Raw genomic sequence first — 24,630 nt, 5'->3', positions numbered from 1 at the left:
GTATACATACATACATACATACATACATACATAAATACATACATACATACATTTATATACACACACACACACACACACACACACACACACACACACACACACACACACACACACACACACACATTAGTTATCTTAAACATTTACATGTAGACATTATGGACAAATATTGCATTGGCCATTAGATATTCAAAGTAATTACAATATTTGACTTGACTTGTTACATTCTCTTTAATTGATGCACAAGGTCTATAAAGTGTTTTGAAGATCTAGTGTAACTATTTGCTTCCAATTTCCTCCAATAAAATGCAAGGGACTTACTTTTGTTCCTTGCAAGAGATTCCAATTTAGGAAAGGATGGATAATGGAGTGTGTTGAGGATTTCACAAACACGAGTCAAGAAAATTTCATAAACATATGACATGTAATAGTAGATATATAAAACTTGGCAAATGTGTGGTAGTATGAATCACTTCTATCTTATTGACATCTCATCTTTTCATTTTCCATTTTAAATAATAAAGTAGGCATCGATCATCAAAATAATGTCTATATATCAATTTTCATATGATTTTTTTTGAATGTGTTGGTAAAAAAAATTGTCACTTCAAAAGTTATGTAGTTTGGTCGATAATGGAATGCACATGGTAAACTATTTCCCAATAGTTGGATTGATCCTTGATATGCGACCTTCCTCTACGTTTAGAGGGGCAACTCCATCATATAATATAATGTGACTTTTGGGTTTTAAAAGCAAAAAATACAAAGGTTTATTACAAATAACCATTCAAAATCCATCAATGACACCAATGAACTATGCATGTGAATATCTAATGAAGAAAATTTGTTTTCTATGTAACCACATAATTCTATGATACCAAAGAGAGATACTTAATCACATAAACCAAATTTATGACAATCTACCTTCATGAAGTGGAGAGCAATAAAATATATTATATTCCCAGATGTGATGGATATAAAAAATGATGTTTGAACACAATGATACTTGAAAGTACCTTAAAAAGTACACTGCATTTAGTAAATGAGCTATACTACTTCAATGATATGGCTGCTCCTAAAATTCATTATGTATCAAAAAGTCCTTTTATATGGCCCTTTTGAAGCATTTATAGATGACCTCTTGATAACTAACTCTAAGTTAGAAACTAACAAAAGTTAGAGTTGGGAAGTTACAAACAAGTTTTTATAATGAACTCTAACTTGTACAAAATTGATCTTTAAATTCTGACTTTCCCTAAAATAAAGTCAACTTTATAACTTAAAACCAAAAATTGACCAAAGTTAACACTTTAAAAAATTATAAACAAGAACCACAAAACCAAAATAGTAACTTCAATCAACTTGCACAAAAACATAAGTTGACTTTTCAAGAGCTTGCATTAGGATCTCCCACAATTGCTTTTTGGCTTGTAGGTGATAGTTGTGGCTACGATGAAATGGATTTGTAAGCTCTAAATAACTTGATCACTTGCACCAAGGAGTTATTTTTAATAATAGTCACACTTTGCATCTTCAACCTACGGCTATCACAATCTCTTTTCACTTTATCCAACTCCTTGTAACAATTTGACAAACACCGAATACAAGAATCAAATGCCACTGAAAGAACACTTAATTTCATCATGACACTTGCACCCCAACATTGCTTGTCATCAAGCTCTGAGCTGACTTTTAACTCTATACATATCAAAATCACATGCACAGTGAGACCTTGCATTTTCTCATTGATTGAAATATTTTCCACAATTGTTGGTAGACTTCCCATGGCATTTAATTTCAGCTCCTTACAAGTGTTCATATAATGTCCCTATGAGTGTAATAAAAATATTAATTATTTAATATTTTTTTAAATATTCCAAATAAACATATATTAAATAATTAATTAATGAATTTGGAAATAAGGTAATTATTAATTAGTAATTTATGAGGATTATTATTTAACCAATTAGTTCCTTCTGTTGGAGAAGAGGAAGTTTAGTTGAAGGATGAATTTTAAATAGGAGTTTGATCTTGTAAAGGGGCATGGTTGATTTTGAATAAAATTTTGATTGTCAGAGATGGTGCAAAGACATGACATTCCTTTCATCAGTGAATTTCCCCTAACCTAGTGGAAACTTTGTGAAGGTGAAGAGTTTTGTCTTCCTCTCTATTTGCAAGCATTACTAAACTTGTTGACAATGATAAATACACAATCAAATCCAGAAACATATCATGTATATCAAAAATAAGTTGTGGAAACTTGATAATTCAATGATAAATAAATTGATTGGGTGCGATATCTAGTAATTCATTTCTAAATTACAAATATTTATTTTTGTCTATACATGTCAATAGAGCTCCTATTCAGAATGCAGAACACAAAACATAAACAATGATGATTTCAAAGGAAAAAATAATAAGGGAGCCATGACCATGAGAGAGAAATTAACAAAACCACTATGTTCAGATTGAATAAGGGTCAAATGACATGTTGAATTTTCCAAATATTTTTCTGGTCCTGTAGCCTCACATCTTTCCAAAAATTACCAATTTGTTATTTGAAAACTTATAATTTTATCAACAAAATAACAATATGTTTAAGGAACTTTTGATTATATTTTTCTTCTAAAGTGCTGTAATTGAAAAGAACAAAAATGAATAATGGTTCATATTCATATCCTTTCACTCATATATAAAAATAAAATGTAAAAGGAAACAAAGGACACAATTCTTATAATTCATAGGCACACAAATATTTTTGCATAGACTTAATATATTTGGTTCTTTATGGAAAAAAATGAAGTTTTGTTTTGTCCTATGATTGTGGATATTCATCAACAACAAGACAAATTTATATGTAATTTTGAGAAAGGGACAATGGGTTGATCTTTAGTTATTAGTTTCTCCATTGACTTTCTCTTTGTGACATGCCCAATAAGCACTATATTTTGTTTATTTTCATAAAGTATTGAAGTCAAAATACTAGTGAGTTTCATCCCTTATAATTATTTATATTTTTGCAAGCATTTACATATCAAATTGTGATAGGAGCATTTTCAACACCTTAAATTTAATAATCATAGATATAGTGAAATGCTAGTTTGTTTCCTTATCTTTGTCTAGTTTTTCTCCTTATGGCAGGAGTTGGACTTCAATCTCAATTTGTTTAGGACTGCGTATTCATATGATTATTTATATATTGATAACAAAATTTATCATAATAAAATTATAATTTTATAAGGTTGTACATAAAAAGCTTTTAGTATTGACTCTATTGCCCCTTAAATTTAGGCACTGGTCCATTCATTATTTGTGTTATATTGATTCATAACTAGGATATTGGGAATCAAATCTTTTCTTTCCTTTGATAGAACTAGTATACTTGTTTATATTCATAATACATAAACATTCTCATTAAAAAACATTCTTGATTTTTTATTTTATTTTCATTGTTGTTCCCATTTCAGAACATTCAAGTCTGAAGTAATTGTATCTAAAAACCATTTTATGAAGTTGTGAAGTCAATTAAATCTCAACAATTTTCACAACTTTATTCGAGTAATGCATATTACAAGTTTTCAAAATCTCTTACCATTTGGAGGATTTTCATTGCATTCATAATTAGATTATCTACTACAAACATTCTTGGACTTTAGTGATTTTTAAGGATTAGGCACGTCTACCTTGGCCTTGCAAAGCTAGAAGTGCACAGGACTTGGATCTAATTAATTAGTCCTATCATGTTGGCCACAACTATTTTGGAATCCTATTGGAGTATTGGAAAACATCTTGCATTTTAAACTTGTGGTTTTGGGAACCAACAAATTGGCGAGTCTACTAGGGAGAGTTGCAAGTAAGCTTTACAATTTTTTTGTTTTTAGATCATCATAAAGGTGATTTTTTCAGCATTCAATCTTTTCTTGTTTAGCAGAAAGTTTAGATTTTGGAATTTTTTTGAATTTTTGAATTTAGCATTTGATATTATTAAGATTTTTAAAGTCCCAAATTTTCTTTTTAGCATATAAGAGTGAACAATAGACCCTTTTTTTTAAATCTAAAAATAAATAGATTCCACTTTTTATAAAAGTTTTAAATTTTTCATATAAAGTTCAAAGTTTTTTGAATTTGAAGTTACAAATATTAATTCAAAGTGGCATGTATTTTTCCTTATTTCTCTTAAAGGGTTCCAACTCTATCACATAAACATTGTACATGAATGATCAATTATTTCAAATAAGAAATGATAAAGAAACCAGACATTCATCATGGAAGTTTATGTGGGGAAGGAGATCAATAAATCAAGGGCAAGAAAAATTCACAAAATTAACCTTTAAAAGAAAGTCAAGAAAGAATAAAAGTCAAAATTAGACATAAAAAATGACCTATCTAGGACATAGGGATTTTCATGAGAGGACTAATAAGAAAAAGAAGAAATACTTGAAATCATAATAGTCCTTTAAAAGAAGATGAATATTTTAATCCTTTTTTTTGAATCTCTAGAGATGATGAAGAGCCACAATGTGAAGTAACTCAAATTGATGATGAAGAAGATGAGGAAGAGTTATAATAGTGGGATGCAATTGTTTAAAAAACCTCTGAAGCTTTTAGAGGTAACAATATAATATTAGCGAACATTGGGCAAGGAAATGGAGCAACTCAGTAAAACCTCCAGAGGGTAGCGAACATTGGGCCAACATATTGATAAACTTTCAGAAGTTATTGGGAATGCAGAAGAGGTGAAAAAGCTCATGCATAAGATACCACTGCTTGAAGAAAAACAAAGGGTTATGGATAAAGAGATATGCAATATTTAGGGGAAGGTATCGAAACTAGAAACAAAGCTAGGAAATCTAGATAAATTGATCAAGCAGCTAGTAGAAAATGTGAGTAACCTCTTGAAGAGGAACGAAAGTGACAAGGGTTAGGATTGTCCTTTAGGGGCTGAGACTTAGGGACCAAGCTAACACACCCGTGCTCACTCTAAGAAGAATGAGGAAGTCAGTAAGAAGGACAAGGTGAAGGTTGCTGCTGAAAATATGCAGACTTTGGTTGACCAGGTTGTTGACCTAATCAAGACTTCTTAGCTGGTCGGTTGCTGTTCTTTTGTTGTACTTTTGCTATTTTTTTCCAGCTCTGTTTTGTGTGACCTCATGAATGTTTTTGTTGGAGGTCTATTTCATGTTGTTCTATGCTTCTTCTCTCTGATGTTTTTTTCTAGACTTCTGTTATTGTAAAGGTTTTGGGTCCTTTAAAACCCGTTTTGACTTAATCAAAACAACATAATATTAGCAAGAATACTTAAGATGAAACCTGATGATATCTTAGAGAAAATATGAATATCAAGAACATATATCATCTCTCCATGAAGTAAGGAAAATAACAAGGAAAAACAAAGAGAGGAAATGTGGAGAGAGGAAAGATAAAATATTCAAGAGGAGTCAAATAAAAAATTTAAATACAACCCTCCTCACAAGAAGAACTTGGATCCACATTTTGCCACTAGCCATGTTAATCCTTTGCATCATCATCATGCTGGAAATTTAAGGCAAAATGTTGGAAGTATTCTAAAAAATAATACAAACTCAAGACAACCTAATGGTGGAAATCAGAGCAATAGAGGTATCAATCAAAATAACCAATGTTATGAAATGAAAAATCAAGGAATGAGGAATCATATTGTAAGACAACCTATGGTTATGTAAAGATACAAACAACTTGATTTTGATGGGATAAGAGAATACCCCAATTCAATTTCTAACAATCTAAGAACAACTATTCCAATTTTTTCCAGTAATGGAGTTGAATCTGCTGAGCAATATGTTATTAATATAAAGAACACAATTGAGGAGTTAGAAGAAGATAAAGAGGATGTTTTCATGAAGCTGTTTGTCCAATCCTTAACAAAAGGTGCAACTCAATGGTATAAGAGTCTTCCTAATAGATCCATAACTAGATGGCACATAACTTTGTTGATCAATTCATAGAATAGTTTGAAATCACAATGATATGTCCTTTTCCTCACAAAATTAACAAGAATTAAAAAGATTGGGAATGAGTCAATTTCAAAATTCAACAAAAGATTTAACAAAGTATTAAAAAAAATTCTGAGATACATTAGACTGGTGGATTCTTTTTTGATTAAATTTTATCTAAGTGCATTTTATAGTAAGACTCATTATGAGATAAGGTCTCATAGATCTAGTTCTCTACCACAAGCTTTCAATATAGCAATAACAATAGAGAATGACAAAAAGGCAACATGAAGAGTAAACAAGAGGGATGACACAAAGTTATATAATCCTAAAGTCCCTAAAAAGGATGAGCTGAAATAGATTATGGATATGCTAAAGGATATAAAGATGAGGCAAAATAGAAATGGAAACCACCATTTTAGAGAAATGACAAACCAAGGTTAAATGATATGCCATATAATACAAATCGGAAAGATGAAAAACCAGAGAAACCAAATCACGTTAAGGATACTCCCGATCTTTTGAAGAAGGTGAAAATAGAGGAAGATGCACCATGGTGCACATTTTGTAGATGACCTCACACACCTGATCACTTTGTTGTAGCACAATCTATTTTGGAGGAAGAAAATTATGAGATAAAGAATCAACATATAGTTAATGTTTTTTCATCTGAACCTTTGTGGTGGTAGAGATGATGAAGAGTATTCTGATGGGGACCATGCTTTTGATCTAAATTCAAGAAGACATGATCAACATCATCATATTCAACAAGTATTTTCTAACAAAGAAGTTGTGCCTAATCTTAAAAGGTTGACAAATGAGGAAATAAAAGCTTATACTATTGCAAAAATTGAGTAGAATAAAAAAAAATCAATGAAGGAATAAACCTAGAGGTATGGATCAAGGTAGTTCTTCTAGCATATTTACAAAGACCTTGTAGCATGGAGATACGTTGAGGAAGATCAATAACCAAGGTAAACAAGTAGATACCTCTAAACCTTCTAGACTAGCCCAGCAATCAACCGAGAAAGATTCCAGTAAGAAGGTTTCTAACTGTTACCCTTTTATGAATCACACATTATCTCAATTAAAAAGCAATGTCCCACTAATATAAATGATACAATTTCTTGATTTCAGGAAGGAGACTATGAATATCATATATAACATAGAAGAAGTAAATATTGAAAATGATAAAAAGAGATAATGAAGAGCGTCCTATTGTATATTTAGGGACTACATTTAATAAAAATCAATCCCAATCAAGTAGACCCTTTTTATTTTACTTTTTTGATTAATAATAGACTACTTAAGAATTGTATGATTGATTCTAGAGCAGCAGTAAACATTGTGTCTATTGAAGTAATAATAGAAATTGGTCTAAAAGTGGATAATCCTAAGGGAAAATGTTATGCTATGGATAACAGATTTGTTCCTATAGTAGGTATTATGAAAAATGTTGAATTTAGATTCCTGCATTTCCTCACATTTCATATAGGATTGACATTATTGTTGTACAAATTCCAACAAATTATGATATGTTGCTATCTCGACAATGGTCCAACCTAGTAGGAGGACATGTTCAATTGGATTTTTCTTATGCTACTATTCTAGTAGGTGGTAAATAATTTAAAATAGAAAGAGAACCAAGATCATATTACTTAGTTGATTATTTCAATCCTAATATAACTAAACCTGTTTTAAGTCTTGTTGACCCAATCAAAGTACATGTGTAGGAAAATCAGGGTAACATATGGAAAATGTATTTTGATGGAGTGAGCAATAATAAAGGTAATGGGGTTGGTGTCATTTTTATTTCATTATCAGGTAAAACCTTTAAATATTCATTCTTACTAGATTTTGAATGCACAAATAATATTTTTGATTATGTATCATTAATCATTGGTTTAAATATTATAAAGGTACATGGGATTAAATTGCTTTCTATCCTAGGTGATTTAGGCTTAATTGTACCTCAAATCAAAAACAAGTTTACAACTATAAATCCTAGATTAAAATCATATAGAAATTATATTTTAGATTTTGTAAAATATTTCAATGCATTATTAATTAAATGGATAGATAGATCTAGTAATTTACTTGTTGATGTAATGGATAACATCGCTATTAGACATGAATTTTCCACTTGATGAAATTATGTAGGTGCAGATGAAGAATAGGCCATCAATACTAGATAACATACAAAATTAGTAGGTGGTTGAAGAAGATAAGGATCTTATTAGGTTCTTGACATGCAAGGAAAATTATGAAAATCAAAACATTGATTGGAAAGGACACATGGAAGAATAAGATGGTAATGAAGTCTTATTTGGTAAAGAGATAGTTAAACTTAAAACAAATAAGATTCCTAAAGGTTCAATGGCTTTAGAAATAATCTTTGATGAGTAAGAAAGTTTTAAAAATAATAAATCTACTAAAATTTAGAATGATATTGAGGAAATCAATCTACGAACGAAACATGCTCCCAAGAACATTTTTATTGGTAAATAATATCCTCTAAAGTTAGGTCTAATTTAATTTCATTATTAAGAAAGTTTAGGCATATTTTTGCTTGGAGTTACGATGAGTTAAAAGCTTATAGTGAGGATTTGTTCCAAAAAAAAAACCTTTAAAGCTTGACGCTAAACCTTATAGACAAAAATAGTGACCACTTTAGCCCCTAAAATGAAAGAATAATTAATCAAGTTAAGAGACATTGAAATTATTAAACCTATTACGTATTCAACCTGAGTCTCTAATCTTGTTTTAGTCAGGAAGAAAAATGGTGATATTAGGTTGTGTGTAGACTTTAGAAATTTAAATATATCATCTTTGAAAGATAATTATGCTCCGCATAATATGGATTTTCTATTATAGAAAGTGAGTGGAAACAAGTTACTATCCATGATGTGATGTAGGAGCATCCTAGGTTTCCATTCTATCTGGCTCATCTTTGTACATTCTATCAATTTTTGGCCAATTTTCTTCAATATTGGTTGAGTCCCTATTTGGCCCAGATCCTACAATATTGGCCGAGTTCCCTTTAGTGGCCAAGTTCTTGTAGTGTTGGCTGAGTTCCTTCTTTGGTTGAGTTCTTTGAGTTCTTATGGGTTCTGAGTTCCTTCATGTATCAAGTGTGCTTGCTGGTTTCCTAATGTTAGGTTCCTTTTTTGGCTGAGTTTGTCTATGATTGATTCTTAGTATGAGATGAGTTGTTCATTTAATTTGAATCATGAATTTAATTTAAGGATTGTGCATTGAAATGCGTACAAACCATTCTAAGGTCAAACTTCTCTTATGTAAAGATCTAGAATCTTCTCTAAGCCATTTTGTCAAGTATAAGTAGAGGTGTTTAGGCTTAGGTTAGAAGGGCTTGGAGATTTTGAGAGGAGATATGAGTGATCATAGAGGAGTAAGTCTAGAGTTAGATTTGGAAAAGATTGAGGACCTTAAAATTACAATCTTCTTGTATTGGTTATCACATAGAAGGCCTTAGAACTGGGCATGCTTACTGATAATTTAATGAATCAATAAAGAAATTATTGTTTCTTCTCTCCTTAGTGTTGTTCTCTATTCTTTGCTTTAATTATATTTACTCCATTTGTGTATCTAGACGTAATTTCTTTGTCATTCCTACGTCAAGTGGTATAAGAGCCTGAGCTTCATCCTTGAGGAGATTAGATCATGTAAAATCCTAACAGATTTGGGTTGTAGGGTGAAAAATCTATGGATTTGATCTATAACTTGTAGAGGGCTACGATCTTGTAGGAACTAGTTTGTCAAGATGGTTCGAGGTAGAGGGAATGCTAAAAATGCCATATTGGACATGTTGAGACATATTACAACTAGATTAGGTATTGTGGAGATAACCTAGATGAGAGGGGCACATATTGATGATGTGAGCAATGATGAAGTAGTAACACTAAGCCCTAATCTAGAACCTAAGGAAGATCAAGATGAGGAAAGATTATTTAGAGTGTTGTCTAGGGCATATTCAAATCCTGCTGTGAAAGTTATTCCTTATGATGAATTTTTTTATACTAATGTTATGTTGGATTGGATCTTTGATATGGAAAAGTACTTTGAGTTTGAAAGGACTCATGATAATATAAATGTGAAGATTGTAGTCACTAGGTTGAAAGGTCATGCCTCATTGTGGTGGGAGAATTTACAAACTAATAGAAATAGAAGAGGAAAAGAAAAGATCATAACCTAGTTGAAAATGGTAAACAAGGTGAAGAAGTTCCTTCTTGCTAATTACCAAGTTAGCTTGCTGAGGAAGATGCAAAATTTGAGACAAAAGGAGATGACTGTGAAGTAGTACACTGAGGAAATCTATAGATTGGACATCAGATCTAGACATGTGGATGATGAGGTTGAGAAAGATGAAAGGTACCTGAATGGTTTGAGATTTGGAATTCAAGATGAAGTAAGTTTTGTAAATTTGGATAGTGTGGAAGAAGCATATCAATATGCCTTGAAAGTTAAGGAAATCTTGATAAAGAAGTATGAACAAAGAAAAAGAGGTAGATCTTATGGAGAATGTGGAAGATATGACAATACTACACAAGATAACAACTAATCTGAATGGAAAAGTGATGAGAAAGGTAGGAGCAAGTACTAGTTCTTACTGAGGAAGAGGTAAATATTACCCTAGAGGTGGTTTTCATGGTAATTATTTTAGATGTAGTAAAGAAGGGCATAAATCCTTTGAGTGTAGATAATCTAATAGGAATGAAAATGGTAACATAAATGCTATGATTCAAGGGGATCTTGAGGATTTACTAAGTGGGCCTAAGGTTGGAGAAAACTTGATTATAAGGAGAACTTTCTGTAATAAAATAGTTGATGAGGAACCTGTCTTGAGGAGAAGTTTTTTTAAAACCAGATACGAGATGGAAGGAAAATGTTTCAAAGTGATTGTTTACAGTGGTAGTTTAGAAAATTTGGCATTAGAGGAGCTAGTTACAAAGTTGTGATTACAAAGGTTGAGACACCCTAAACCCTTTCATGTTTCATGGATGAAGGATGAGCATAAGTTGTTGGTAAGTGAGCAATGTGTTGTGAAATTCAAGATTGGAAACTACTTTGATGAAGTTCTGTGTGATATTATGCCTATGGATTGTTGTAATATTTTGTTGGGTTGACCTTGGCTATATGAAAAACATATTTTATATAATGATAGATTGAATCAATACACTCTTTGGGTGAATTGAGTACTAGAGAAGACATTTTTCCTTTAACTGAAGTTCCAGATGAGGTAAATTTTACTACTATGAGAGTTTTTTATGGTCAATGAGAAATAATTTGAGAGGTAGATGAAGAAGAACCAAGTTTATTTTGCTATAATTCCTAGAGAGGCAAGTTGCGATAGAAATTAAAAACTTGCTGAATCATTACAGGGAGATTGTTGCAGTCGATATCCCTAATGGTTTATTGCTAGTAAGAAGTATACATCTTTGTATGGATCTATTTTTTAAGGCTAGTTTACTAAATAAAGAACCATATAGATTGACATCTACTAAGAATGAATAACTTAATAGACAAGTGCAGGAGTTGATGTAGAAAGGTTCGATGAGAGAATGGAAAATGGAGAATGTGTACTGATTCTAGACCTATCAATAAGACAATAGTAACATATAGGTTTCATATACCAAGGATGGATGATAATGGAATTTTTGAGTCAAGCAAAGTATTTTACCAAGATTGATTTGAAGAGTGGTTATCATTAAATTAGCTATAGAGAAGGTGACAAGTGGAAGACTGCTTTGAAGACAAAAGATGGTTTGTATGAGTGGTTGGTTATGCCTTTTGGTTTGAATAATGCACCAAGTATTTTCATGAGGTTGATGAATGGAGTTCTCAAAATATTTTTGGGTAAGTTTATGATTGTTTATTTGGATGACATTCTAATATTTAGTAAGACTAAGGAAGAACATCTTGAGAACATTAGGAAAGTATCATAGAGGCTAAAAGAGGAGAAGTTGCTCATTAATTTGAAGAAGTTTTCCTTTATGCACGAGGAGATTGTGTATTTGGGATTTGCAATTTCAGCTAATGGTTTGAGAATGGATCTTGAGAAGGTTAAAGCAATTTTGGAGTGGCCTACACATGATAATGTGGGTGAGGTAAGATCATTTCATGGCTTGGCTAGTTTCTACATGAAGTTTATAAAGAATTTTAGTTATATTTGTAATGCTATGTCTGAGATTATGAGAGGAGATAAAAAGGATTTAAATTAGACAAATGGAGCTGATAAGAGTTTTGAGACTTTGAAACAAAAGGTTGTTGAGTTACCAAAATTGAATTTTCCTAATGTTAATCAGGCATTTCAAGTTGAGTGTGATGCAATAGTAGTGCAATAAGAGCTATGTTGAGTCAAGAAGGTAAACCCATTTCTTTCTTTAGTGAGAAATTGAATGATGCTAAAAATAATTATTACATGTATGATCAAGAGTTGTATGCCATTTTTCAATCTTTGAAGAAGTGGATACATTATTTGATTCCTAAGGAGTTTGTGTTGTATACTGATCATAAAGATTTATAGTATTTTGGAAATCAACATAAATTGAAATAAATACATATGAAGTGGGTTGAATACTTGCAGAGTTTCAATTTTGTTGTCAAGAATAAGAGTGGAGTTACTAGTGGTGTTGTAGGTGTATTAAGTAAAAGATGTTCTTTATTGACTGAGATGAAGGTTGAAGTTCTTGGCTTTGATGAGATGAAGGAGTTGTATGATCCTAACCTTGATTTTTCTAAGATATGGAGAGAGTGTAGGGTACCAAATGTATCAGATCAACTGAGTAAGTATTATGAGTATTTCATTCAAGAAGGTATGTTGTCCAAAGGAAATCAGTTGTTTATATTGAGAAGTTCTATGAGAGTTAATCTGATTAAGGAAAAACAATTATTGTGGATTGGCTGGACACTTTGGTATTGGTAAGACATTGAGTTTGCTTAAGGATAACTATTATTGGACATAAATGTACAAGAATGTTTAGAAGTTTGTTAGCCAAAGTTGTGGAATTTGTCAAGATGCAAAAGGAGTAAGTTAGAATACTGAATTGTATAAGTAATCACCTAAAAATGATCATCTAGACTATTATCCCCCTTCTCAACATTTTGGATAAATTATTTAATCATTTACCAAGGCCAAATTACTAAAAATCAATTAATTTGATTTTAACCTGTAGTTTGACTATATTAACTTAAGTCCATATTTCATTAAAAGAACATGTCCCTTTTTAATTAAATAAAAGACTCCATTCTTCTAACCCACTCAATGTTCACACATAACTTGTCTTTTTCTATTTACAAATTAAAAGAAAAGGCTTTTGTCTCATAGTAAAAGTCAACTCCTTTTCATTGGTTGACTTTATCTTACACATGGATCATGCCAAAAGTCAACCCCCACCCTTGATTGTCCACTTCATTGATCTTGATCTCAACTACCTATCTACCTTTAAAAGAGAGAGCTCTCTCCTTCTCAAAGGATTCATCTTCTTGAGTATTGTTATGCTACAAATTTCTTGATAGCTTTCTTAGAGCTCTGTGGAGAACTTCTCATTTCTTGTGTAAATTCTCTCATCACATTCTCATACTATCTTAGATGCATTTTCAATAGTGTATCTTTCCTTTTTTCAATAATCTAGATCACCTAGTTTAATTAGTATGGCTAGGTAACACTCTCATTTTCTTAATGTAGTTGTATTTTACATCTCATTTTAGCATAGATCATACTTGCATTGTATACTTGAGGACCTCCTTTTGGACACTTAAATTCTTGTTTTTGTCTAAGGAAGCTCCCATTACATGGTTTACTAGAAAGGGTTGCATCTCTAAGATTCAACTGAGAGCTCATCTCATACTTTTTTATGCACCTTTGCACTCCATGGATAGGGAGCTGTAAGCTAGAATTCAAGTAATCCAATTCATGGAATAACTTGGATATAAGGGTTTAGAGTAGTGCACTTTATGAGTGTACATTTTTGGCACCCACCATGGGGCATACCATTTTGGTTTTGCTTCTAATCTGCATATTTTTCTTACATTTTCTGCTTGCTATCTGGTCTTTTAAATTTTTTGTAGTCATAAATATTGGGTGATACTTTTTTAATATTGTATGCTATTTCTTAGCACTGTAGTCTGATACTTTTCAAGTAAAAGTATCATGTGCACACACATAACTTAATCGTACTATTATACAAAGTTTATTGTGTGGTTATGGGGAGAAATATCGCATGAAGCATACGTATCGTACCACTATACTGAAAAGTATCATACAATATTGTGTCAGCAAAAAATATATCGCCCAACCTGAAACTAGTTACTATCAAATTCTTTGGTCAGTTGTTGGTCTATAGAAATCTATTTTTTAAGATTTTTTGTAGGTTCATTACTATTTGATAGAGGTCTTATTGCAAGTTTTCATTTTTTTGAGACTAACTCTTGTTTGAATAATGGTTGTGCTTATAGGTTTATTCTTTAAACACTTGAAAAATTACCCTCAAAGAATGCATTCCAAAGCTTCAAATGCAAAAATGCTACAAATAGTTATTTGTAGGGCTACCTAGAAGCATAAAAACTAAATAAGTTCTTGTATTTCCCTTATTTTCTGTGTGACAATACTACTAATTATTTATCTTTCACAGGCACATAAGACTTGTGATTGTGGTATCTTGGTGGTAGGAAAGTATGATCTTCACCCTTGTGATGAATCATAAATCTTGAACAACCTTTAGATTTCAAAAGAAAGAGGGTTAATTGAACTTGTTTGACATGTTCGGGTGAAACAATTGGATAGGAGAGTATGCTCTTCACCCTTGCGATGGATCAAAAATCTTGACCACCAAGAGTGGAACCAATCTATTTTAATCTAGCATACTTCAGAGGGCATGCTCTTGGGAAATCAAGAGGAATGTCCCAAGTGGGGACAAGAAAAACCAACTATTCCAACCCACTATAAACTCAAGGCTTCAACACAAAACCTTAGTAGATATAGTGCTTGTCTTCTCTTAGTGTGAGTACTTGTGGGTTTGGGACCATGAGGAAAATGCTAGGAAAGAATGTTTAAGGTGATCTTGTGGCCGCGAGGCCCATTACTTGTTGCTAGGCAAGGTGTCTCATAATTGGTGCAAGAGGAGTATTATGAATGGAAGCTTGATCTAAATACTCTAGTTTAGTAACTAATTTTTCTACTCAACTTCTTGGTGTAAGGATCAATCCTAGTAGATTACTTGGATCACCCCAAATTTTTACACTCACCATCTATGTCCCCTTAGTTATGCTAATGGCATCTCCATAACAAAGCCAATATCTCTTATGGGAAACCACTTGGTGTGAGGTGAAAGGGCACTTAGAGTGGGCCAAGTTATTGAGTAATGAACCTTGACTCTTAGGTACATCTCCTTGGCAAGTTTTTTTGAATGTGCTAGACTTGTGTAAATGCTCTTGCAAATCAAAAATCTCATTAGTATTGATAGGAATTTTCTTTGATATCACAATTACATGTTGGCAAGATTGCTTTGTCCCTTGTCCAACTATTTGAGACATGTGAAGTGCCCTTATTGTTTACAAACCATACTATTCTTTGATGAATAAAGAAGCCCTACACTATCTGCATAGCACTTTTGTTTGAAAACATTCAACAAACAACTAAAAACATAAGTTTCTTTTGCTCAAAATTGCCTTTTTCATAGTTTACTATCACTCAGTCATATGACCTTTTGAGAAATATCGTACGACATTTATTTTTCTAAAATTGTATTGCTTGCCTACTATAAAGTCTATCTCTTGGCTATAGTGAAGTATATCGCCCTCCTTAAGGAAATATATCATTTGGAAAAAAAGTATCACCCAACTATTGTCAACTCTTTTGTACAATACATTTTGCTATCCTAACATCACTTGCTTCTCAAAGAAATATGGTCTAAACTTTGCTGCTTGTAAAATAAAGTCAAAATTGTGTCTTTGGTCTAGGGGTGTCATCACTTCATCCTACCTAAATTTGGTCAATTTTTTTGTGTTAGGTACTATTCTAAGTCAAAAAGATAGGTTCATTCTATCAAATGTAAGCTAAAAATGATCACTAATGGTCACTTATCAAAATCTAGTTACCTTTGTATGCTAGCTACTTGCTATCAAGCTTGTTGCTCACTCTCTTACCTCGAGTCACTAGTTCTATAAATGCTTGAGCACTTTTGACAAGCTACTCACTTAATTAATCATTGACAAGTGATCATTCTTGACCCTACACACTTTAAATATGAAATGCTTCTCTCATCCCATTAAACAAAGACATTCTCTTACACGTCGATCATGACTAGGTTCCAAGTTAGTAAAGGTAGTTATCCTTCTTTCACCTTCAAACAATTGGAAACTCCAACTGGGCACCCTCATGGACAACCTTATGTGGAGGATCCTATCTTTGATAAATCACAAGAACCTAATATCTAGCATAACTTTCTTGCTCACCATGCATTCTGAGGATAGGAAACATTGCTTAGTAGAACAAGCCCACATGGAAAAAGAAAGACTCAAAGAAGCCATATGCATGAGCATTAGAGAAAGAGATTATCATCATGCTGAGCTTGATACTTATGTACACAATGAAGAAAATAGGCAAGGCTACTACAATAACCCCTTTGATAACATCCCTTTTGGTGGCAATGATGGAAGCAATATGCCTCCTTGAACTCCTCAAGTGAGTGTAGGAGCATGCCCATCACCACCCAAATGTTCACAATCACATTGTGAAAATAAGACTAATGATGAAATCACTAGTGAAGACTTGATGATATTTCAACAAGACAAGGATGCTCAAAGGATAATGCTCAAAGCCTTGGAACAAAATGGGGACCAATACTTTCTGTAAGAATTTTCCTAAGGGAAAAATTCACCCAAGAACTAAGAACTCAAACAGAAGCACAACTGTAGACCAAAAATGGAGAGAATATGATTAGAATAACAATGTATTCAATAACTTGATACAAGAGTGCACTAGGAGTGCCTGATTATAAAGGCCTCAAGAGAGCTTCTAGAATGCATAGAAGTTAGCACCATGAAGTGTCACACAACCAAGCACATGTCCACCAGATATGAATTATCCTCCATTAAGCATGGAAGTAAGTGCGGTGATTAGAGAATAAGCCTACAAGGGTGGGACACGTAAAACAGTGTTGTAGACACTATGCGCTCAAATAAAGTTGCGTACTCCTATGTTGTCAACATGAAATCTCACAAGGTGTGCAAACTCCTAAGTGCCTCATAAATAAAAATAATAAAATAATGAAAAATAATAAAATAATGCACTAACCTAAGTAAACTTAAGTAAGTGTAAATTGTAAAGTACTAATTTACACCAACACCCCCCCTTAAGTGCAACTTAGGGGAATGCCCTTAAGCTTACGAACTAGGATGAAGATGCATAATGGGTCCTGGCTACTAGGCCATGTAAGGTACCCATGTACATAATGAAATGAAATCTCCCATAAAGCGGGGAAAGAGGGAAAACCTCATGGGAAAAACCATCCCACAAAAAGAGAGATAAGTAAGGATGCATCGATGGATGGAGTAATCAAGACCCCCCCATGATGACATACATATAGCACATACATAAGAGAATAAGAGAAGGAAGAGAGATAGAAGAGGTTCCCCCCCCCCCCCCCAAAAGAAGAATGCCAATTGGTGAAAGCTGCTTCGATGAAGAAGCTGGTCCAAGAATGCAAAATGGTGTTCCTCCCCTTAGGAAGAAACAATGCCTAAGGTATAGTCCTGAAGATGTATGGTGGCCTTGAAACCTGCTCAAGTATCCCTATACTGATGCTGAAGTTCACCCCTTCCAATTGTGCTAAAAAGAACGAATGCAGATTTGTCAAAGATGTCTGTTGAACTTGTTCCACTAAACCATCTGTCTCCTCTACTGACAAAGAGACATCCACTAATTGCTGTTCATAAGGATCCACAATCATGCCAACCTATTCAGATTGATCATGTAGAGAATGGACATGAGGGTTAGAGTGAGCCCTCATAACAACTGTAGAAGAATCATCATCAATGAGAAGATGTAAGTCCCGAAGTTTGTCTCCCAAGTCAAATGAAGCTGGAGCTGGAAGAAGAGATGTACCATGCTGTGTTGGACCTTTCACTATGGAAATATAAGCACATGGACTAGACTAATGTGACCTATCACTACAACTATCGACAGAACCCCACATGTCTAAACCTGTTGAAGCACTATCACTGGTGTCACTATCAGTTTCCACTGTGTATGAAGTGCGGAGAGGAGTAGAGGACAAGCTCGATGAACTTTCCTCAAAGTGAACATCCTTCTTCACAAAAATCTCACGAGTCTCTAGATCCATTAGTCTGTATGCCTTCACGCTATCTTCATAACTAATAAAGGTACAAGGCCAAAATGTCTGTGCCTTGTGACCCCTAGAAGATCTGTTTGCCCATGCAGGACAACTGAAGACTCTTAAGTGACTCACAACTAGTTTTTTGCCACACCATGCCTCAAAAGGAGTCTTGCCACCTAAGGCTGGATGAGGAGACCTGTTAAGTATGTGAGCAGCACTGCTAATGGCTTCAACTTCAAGTGTAGGATCAAGAGACTTGGCCTTTATCATGAAACTTGCCATGGTCTTGAGAGTCCTAATCCTCATAGCTACAACATCTGTCTTGTACAGACTGAATGCTGGTGAGTTTTGAAGATCAATCCCCTCAATTCTGCAAAAGTTCTTAAGTCTCCTATCAACATATCTGTTCTCATTGTCCACCCTTAATACTTTGATGGCTTTCCTTAACTTGTGTTCAACATGAGTCTTGAAGTCTTGAAGCTTATGAACTACTTCATTCTTATGATGAAGGAAGAAGACCCAAGTGAATTTTGAAAAGTCATCAACAAATGCGAGTATGTAGCAGCCTTGGCAAACTGAAGTCACTGCAAATGGTCCTGTTAATACCATGTGAACAAGCTGAAGAACAACTGGTGCTTGAGAAGACTTCCCTTTATCGTACTTCTCCTTGTGATGCATATCCACTGAACAAGATGAACACTCCCCCTTAGAAAATTTGATGTTGGGCAGACCTTTGACCATGTGTTTTGAGCAAAGTTGCTGAAGAGAGCAGAAGTCAAGGTGACTAAATCGCTCATGCCATAGGTTTTTGTTTGAATTAGAGTGAGTTAACAAGGCTTGAGAAGAACTCTTAGGCACAAAATGGGAGAAGGAATAAAGCCTCCTATCATCATTGACTTTCCCAACTGCTACCAATGAATCATCTTTGAGACTTTGCACCATCACTGAATCGAGAAGGAACTCAACCTTATGACCATCTCCAAGGTGAGTGATTTGGTAAACTGATAAGAGATTAGAGCTTAGATTTGGTACATAGAGAACATCTTTGAATTCCCCATCTTCCATTTCAACATGTCCTTTCCCTTCAACTTCCATTTTTGCATCATCTCCCACAAAGATGTGTGGTACCTGTGACTGCTTTAATGAAGAAAAATATTGCTTTGAAGAACCCATGTGGTAGGAGGCACCTGAGTCAAGTATCCATTCCGAAGAAGAACTTGTGTTGGCCATAAGTGCTTGACCTTTACCCTTTGAAGAGTTAGGAGTAGAATCCTTGGAAGTACCTAGCACTTGAATCTTATTCTTCTTGAGTAGATTTTCTAACTCATCGATTCTTTTTCTCTTGCAATGATGCTCGTCACGATTTGGCTTTTTGCAGTATGCACAAAAGAGTTTGTCCTTCTTTTCATTACTTCCCTTCTTGTTTGAAGAAGAACCACCTTGTTGAGAGGAGTCATGTTGTGTCTCAGATTGTGTTTTTTGCTTCCACTGTTTCTTCTTGTTGTTGCTTTTTCCCCCTTGACTAGATTTCTGAGCATCACTAGCCACCAAGGCTTTGGTCTTAGATAACTTGAGAAGTCCAAAATCCACCAAGTGAGATTGTTCAACAATCAACATTTCTGCAAATCCATCAAAGGAAGGCTTCTGGTAAGCAGATCCCATGGTTAACTTGGGAGTATTAAAACTTGAAACAAAGTTGGCATACTCAGTAGGTAGCTTCTTCAGGATGTGATGTATCAACCTATCATCCTTCATGGGATTTCCAAAATCTTTTAGAAGTGCCCTATACTCATTGACTTTAATGATATAATCCTAAATTGTGTCATAATTTTTAGGATCTAAGAGAAGTAGATCATCCTCAATTTGAAATCCCTTTTTTGCATCCACTTTCCCATATAATTGTTCAAGTTTGTCCCAAGCTTCTTTAGAGTCTGAAAAATTTTTAATGTGGAAGAGAAGATCGCTATGTACACAAATTCTGATTACACCTAAAGCCTATTGGTCTTGTTTTTTTCCAATCAATGAGCTCTTTAGCATCAGTAGGTTGGATAATTGTACCATCAACATACAAACTATATCCTTTTTCTATTAATCTACTCCATGCAATGTCTTTCCAAGTAGAATAGTTACGTGAAGTTAGAGGAGGACATTTAAAACCCATGATGCAGAAATGAAAGAGTACAAAATAGAAACACAAGAAAACACAGTACACCCCCCCCCTTTTCACTCAATCAAAAGAGATGCTATGGCACTTTATAAGTACTGCATTTACAATGGGCCACTTGTCAAAATGAACAAAGTGGACGTTATGATTTGGCTTTTACAACTACCTTATAAGGCTAAAATCTATCACTTAAGCACTGTAGCTCAGATTTACAACAATTTTGAAAAGAATCAAAGCTTTAAAATGCCAAAGAAGGCCTAATTCTGAAAGTGAGAAATTGGTCCACACAACCCTAGAATCTGACTTCAGATCTAGAAAGTAGACAAAAACAAATGCACTTTCAAAAAAAATAGAACCTGAAAAAGTGACCAAATGTGCCGTACGGAGCTTTTGAAGTTGAAAAAAGTAGGATTATGTAGGTATAGTCACCAAAAAATGAAAATTTTGCAAAATCTATGCACCAAAACTCGAAAACAACACCACCACTAAAAAATTTAGGAAATTGTACCTGATTTCAAAAAAAATTGCACTTGAATTGGAGTCCAGATGTCCAAGATAGGAGCTCGCAAAGTTAGGCTACCAAACTAAAAAGCAATCTAGAGAGGCGTCTGGAGGAGAAACTAGAAGTCTAAATTTGACGATAAAATGACCGTCAAAGCAGTTCTACCATGCCCTGGAATGACGTCCAGACAGGCATCAAATTTAACACCGTGAAATGATGACGTCAGCAAGAAAAATGTGCCCTGCGTTGACGTGGCAAGATATGTCGGTATGAACTGTACAGATCCGTACTGTACAGACAGATAGCATGGCAAAAAATTTGTATGCTAACATGGCAACAAGCCTATTGTCCACGGGTGACATGGCAATACCGATGATGTGGCACTTGCGCTGAACATGATAGTGAAGGGATGAAAAATAACTCAAGACTATGATGTGCAAAGGATAATCCAAAAATGAGAACCTACTGAGGCTAAGGTCTTGAGGGAAGAAATGTGAGAACTCAAAAATCAACTTGCATAACTACAAGTTTCCAAGGAGCAACCCAAAACCTCCAGTGTTGAATCAATATGCACTCTTCCTTTTGATAAGAGTCTTTACATGCTTCCATTTCCTAGGGATATAAAGGTTCCCAAATATGATAAACACGATAGAAATGGTGATCCTCATGATTATGTTAGACACTTCTATGCCCTTAGTTTGGACTTTTGCATGAAGACGCGTACCTTATGAGGTTGTTTCTTAGAAGATTAAGAGGCCAAGCTATGGAATGGTTAATAAAACTATTGTCTCCTCTCAAAATGTTTGATGAACTTGCACAAAAATTCATCCAACATTATTCTTACAACATTCAACATCCTATTACTATGTTGGATTTGTGCAACATGAAAAAAAAAGGTGAATCCTTTGCAACATATCTCCAGTGATGAACATATTTACCTAGATACCCTTGGCAAAATCCCGAGACCAAGAAGATTGACATTTTTGCTAATACACTTGGTTAGAACTCTACTTTGACCTTAGAAAATAACTGTTCAAATCCTTCAACACCATGGTTGAAAGTGCATACTGCATTGAGGATGTTGCTATTACAAAAGGTGATATTTTCTTGAATAAAGAAAATAATGGTAACAAGAATGACAAAGACAAGAACAAGCCTTGGAATTATAATAAATATGTTGTCAATGATGGAGTAGTGGATGCTCCTAAGATTGAGGAGTCTTCTTTTAACCTTTCCAATTATATTTAAGCTATGAAGCAATAAGAGACTTCAAAGTCTTGAACATTTGATAAAATATTTTTTTCCTAAGCCAAGATGTGTTTACATACTTATGGTAGAACCTTATGATGTGGTCTTGAAGACCTTACTTGCAAACAATTTGGTCACACTTCCAAACAACTTCCAACTCTATAACCCAACTATCAAACCTGATTAGTGGTGAGATGATCATTTTGACAATTATCATCCAAGTAAAGGGCATAACAAATGAAAATTGCTTTAAACTCAAAGATGTTATTCAAGATCTCATCGATTTCGAAAAAGTCATAACTGATGGCTTAGTCAAAAACTTTGATCACAAAGCCTTCAGACACCGATTATCAGAATATGAAAAAGGGGAATCATCTAAGGCTAATAAGAAAAATCATGATGCAAAGATCAACTACACATACACTAACACTAACAATGCCATAAACATGATAGAACCTATTAATTATCTTTGCATGATGGGTCCTGAGTTTGACAAAGAACCCAATTACAAAATGAATGATGAAAGACCTAAGGTAGTCCTTAAAATGTACAATGCTAAACAATAACATAGGGATAGTTGACCTAAGGTAGTTCTCAGAGTGGTAAAATCTTCCTCCTTGCATGGTGAGATCCTTAATACTATCACTAGGGGGAAATAAAAATTTGTCCTTAAAGTTGCAAATAATCCTAAAAATGCCTCATCATCTAAACAAGAAAGTACTCTCTAACTATGACCTTGTTAGTTAGTTACAAAGAACTCCATCACAAATATTGGTGTAGGAGGACCCTAGAGTCTTGGTTAGATTCTAGTTCATTTTTGGCTTGTAGGTGGTTCTATCTAACTACCAACATTATAAGGACTAGTCATAAAGTGCCAAGGTTGATTTGGTGTGTGGGTTGAGATAATGATGTTTAGGGTTTTGTGATTTGTGTGTTCAATTGGGCTCTAGAGTCAAAGTCCTAGGAAAGTCAACAAAAGGGTCAAAGGTTGACCAAAGTCCCAAAATGGAGTGGCACTTATGTTTTTGATGTTTTTAAGTGTTTTGGGATCCAAGGAGTGGATTTTATATTGAGATATGCAAGTTAGGAGAGGGAATTGCTGAATGAGCAAAAGTTGCTCATGATGACTTTGCAAAGTTCTCATGACAACATTTCCTAAAAACTAGGAAATCACTTTAATGGTATTCTAAGCCCAACCTAAGGGTCCAAACATCTAGGAATAGGGTATATAAGGTCAAAAAAACCCTAACTTGAAAGTTGGGAGTGGTATTGTACGGACTAAAGTTTGGAAAGAATAAAATTTGACTATATTTTTGCAACAGCACCTTCATCCAATCACTTAATGGATTGAAAGGACAAAAAGAATAGAATGAGACTTAATTTTTGTTGTGATTTTACTTTTTGAAGTATTAGTGTAGGTTTTTAGCATGACTAGTTAACATTTTGGAAATTTCTTATGTTTCATTGGTTCACTGCCTGATTTAGAGCTAGTTTTATAAATATGTACCCTACTTGAGTTCTTGTGACTGAACTTCCATGGCCTCTTCCAATCAATTAGGATAATTTTTATATATTGTAAATATGGTCAATGGAGTCATGGTTTATGGGAGCTAATTTTACCATCAAGCCCTTGACAAGTGCTGGGGCATTCTGGCAAGGAGTTTGCACACAATAGTAGCAAGAAAGCTTGCAAGATTTATTGGTTTGTGCCAATCAATGGTAGGAGTGTGAAAGAGAATGTGTCCTTGGTAAATTAATGTTAGGATAGGAGTAGTGGAGTTTAATATATCATTTAAATGAATCCAATAACCTAGGTTGGTTCACATGCCCTAAAAACCCAAGAAAAAAGGGGTTTGGTGTAAAACTTGTGTACAAAGACTTTGGGGAATTAAAGCCTATGAAATATTGAAGCCTAGTGAGATCTTAGCAAGAATCCATAACTATGTTGGGGGTTGTTTTGGAGAATTTGGGAGATATCCCAAGAAAACTAAATTTGGGAGGCCTAATTGGTGGCAAAAAGGCTACAAGGCCCAAAACTAGCAAAATAAGAACTCGATAGAAAACCTAAGAAAGACACCATTAGGATGGGTCAAAATGGATTGAAAAAAAGTAAGGAATGGAGGGAATAACTAATACTAACTCCAAGAATATTTTGGGAAGGAAAACAACTAATTGAGCCCATGAGTGCATAGTTGGAATTTGAGGCATAATTGAGTGTTTGAAGTTGGTGGAGAATTCTATAAGGAGTTAGGGATCCTGGAAGTGATCTCTGAGTAGGTTAGCGAGGGATACCCTAGTAAGACAAAATAATAGGTCTTAGGAAGAGCCAAAGGGCTCTAGAGAGTTATGAATCCCCATCAAATATACATCTTTGAATTGTTAGAGCTATTT

The sequence above is a fragment of the Cupressus sempervirens genome, unplaced genomic scaffold (genome assembly GCF_028749045.1).
Source record: "Cupressus sempervirens isolate cs-2001-9-10 unplaced genomic scaffold, ASM2874904v1 CseChr00s100002_03, whole genome shotgun sequence".
In the NCBI taxonomy this organism is placed as follows: domain Eukaryota; kingdom Viridiplantae; phylum Streptophyta; class Pinopsida; order Cupressales; family Cupressaceae; genus Cupressus; species Cupressus sempervirens.
The sequence above is the reverse complement of the archived record's forward strand: the minus strand, read 5'-3'. Positions refer to the sequence as shown.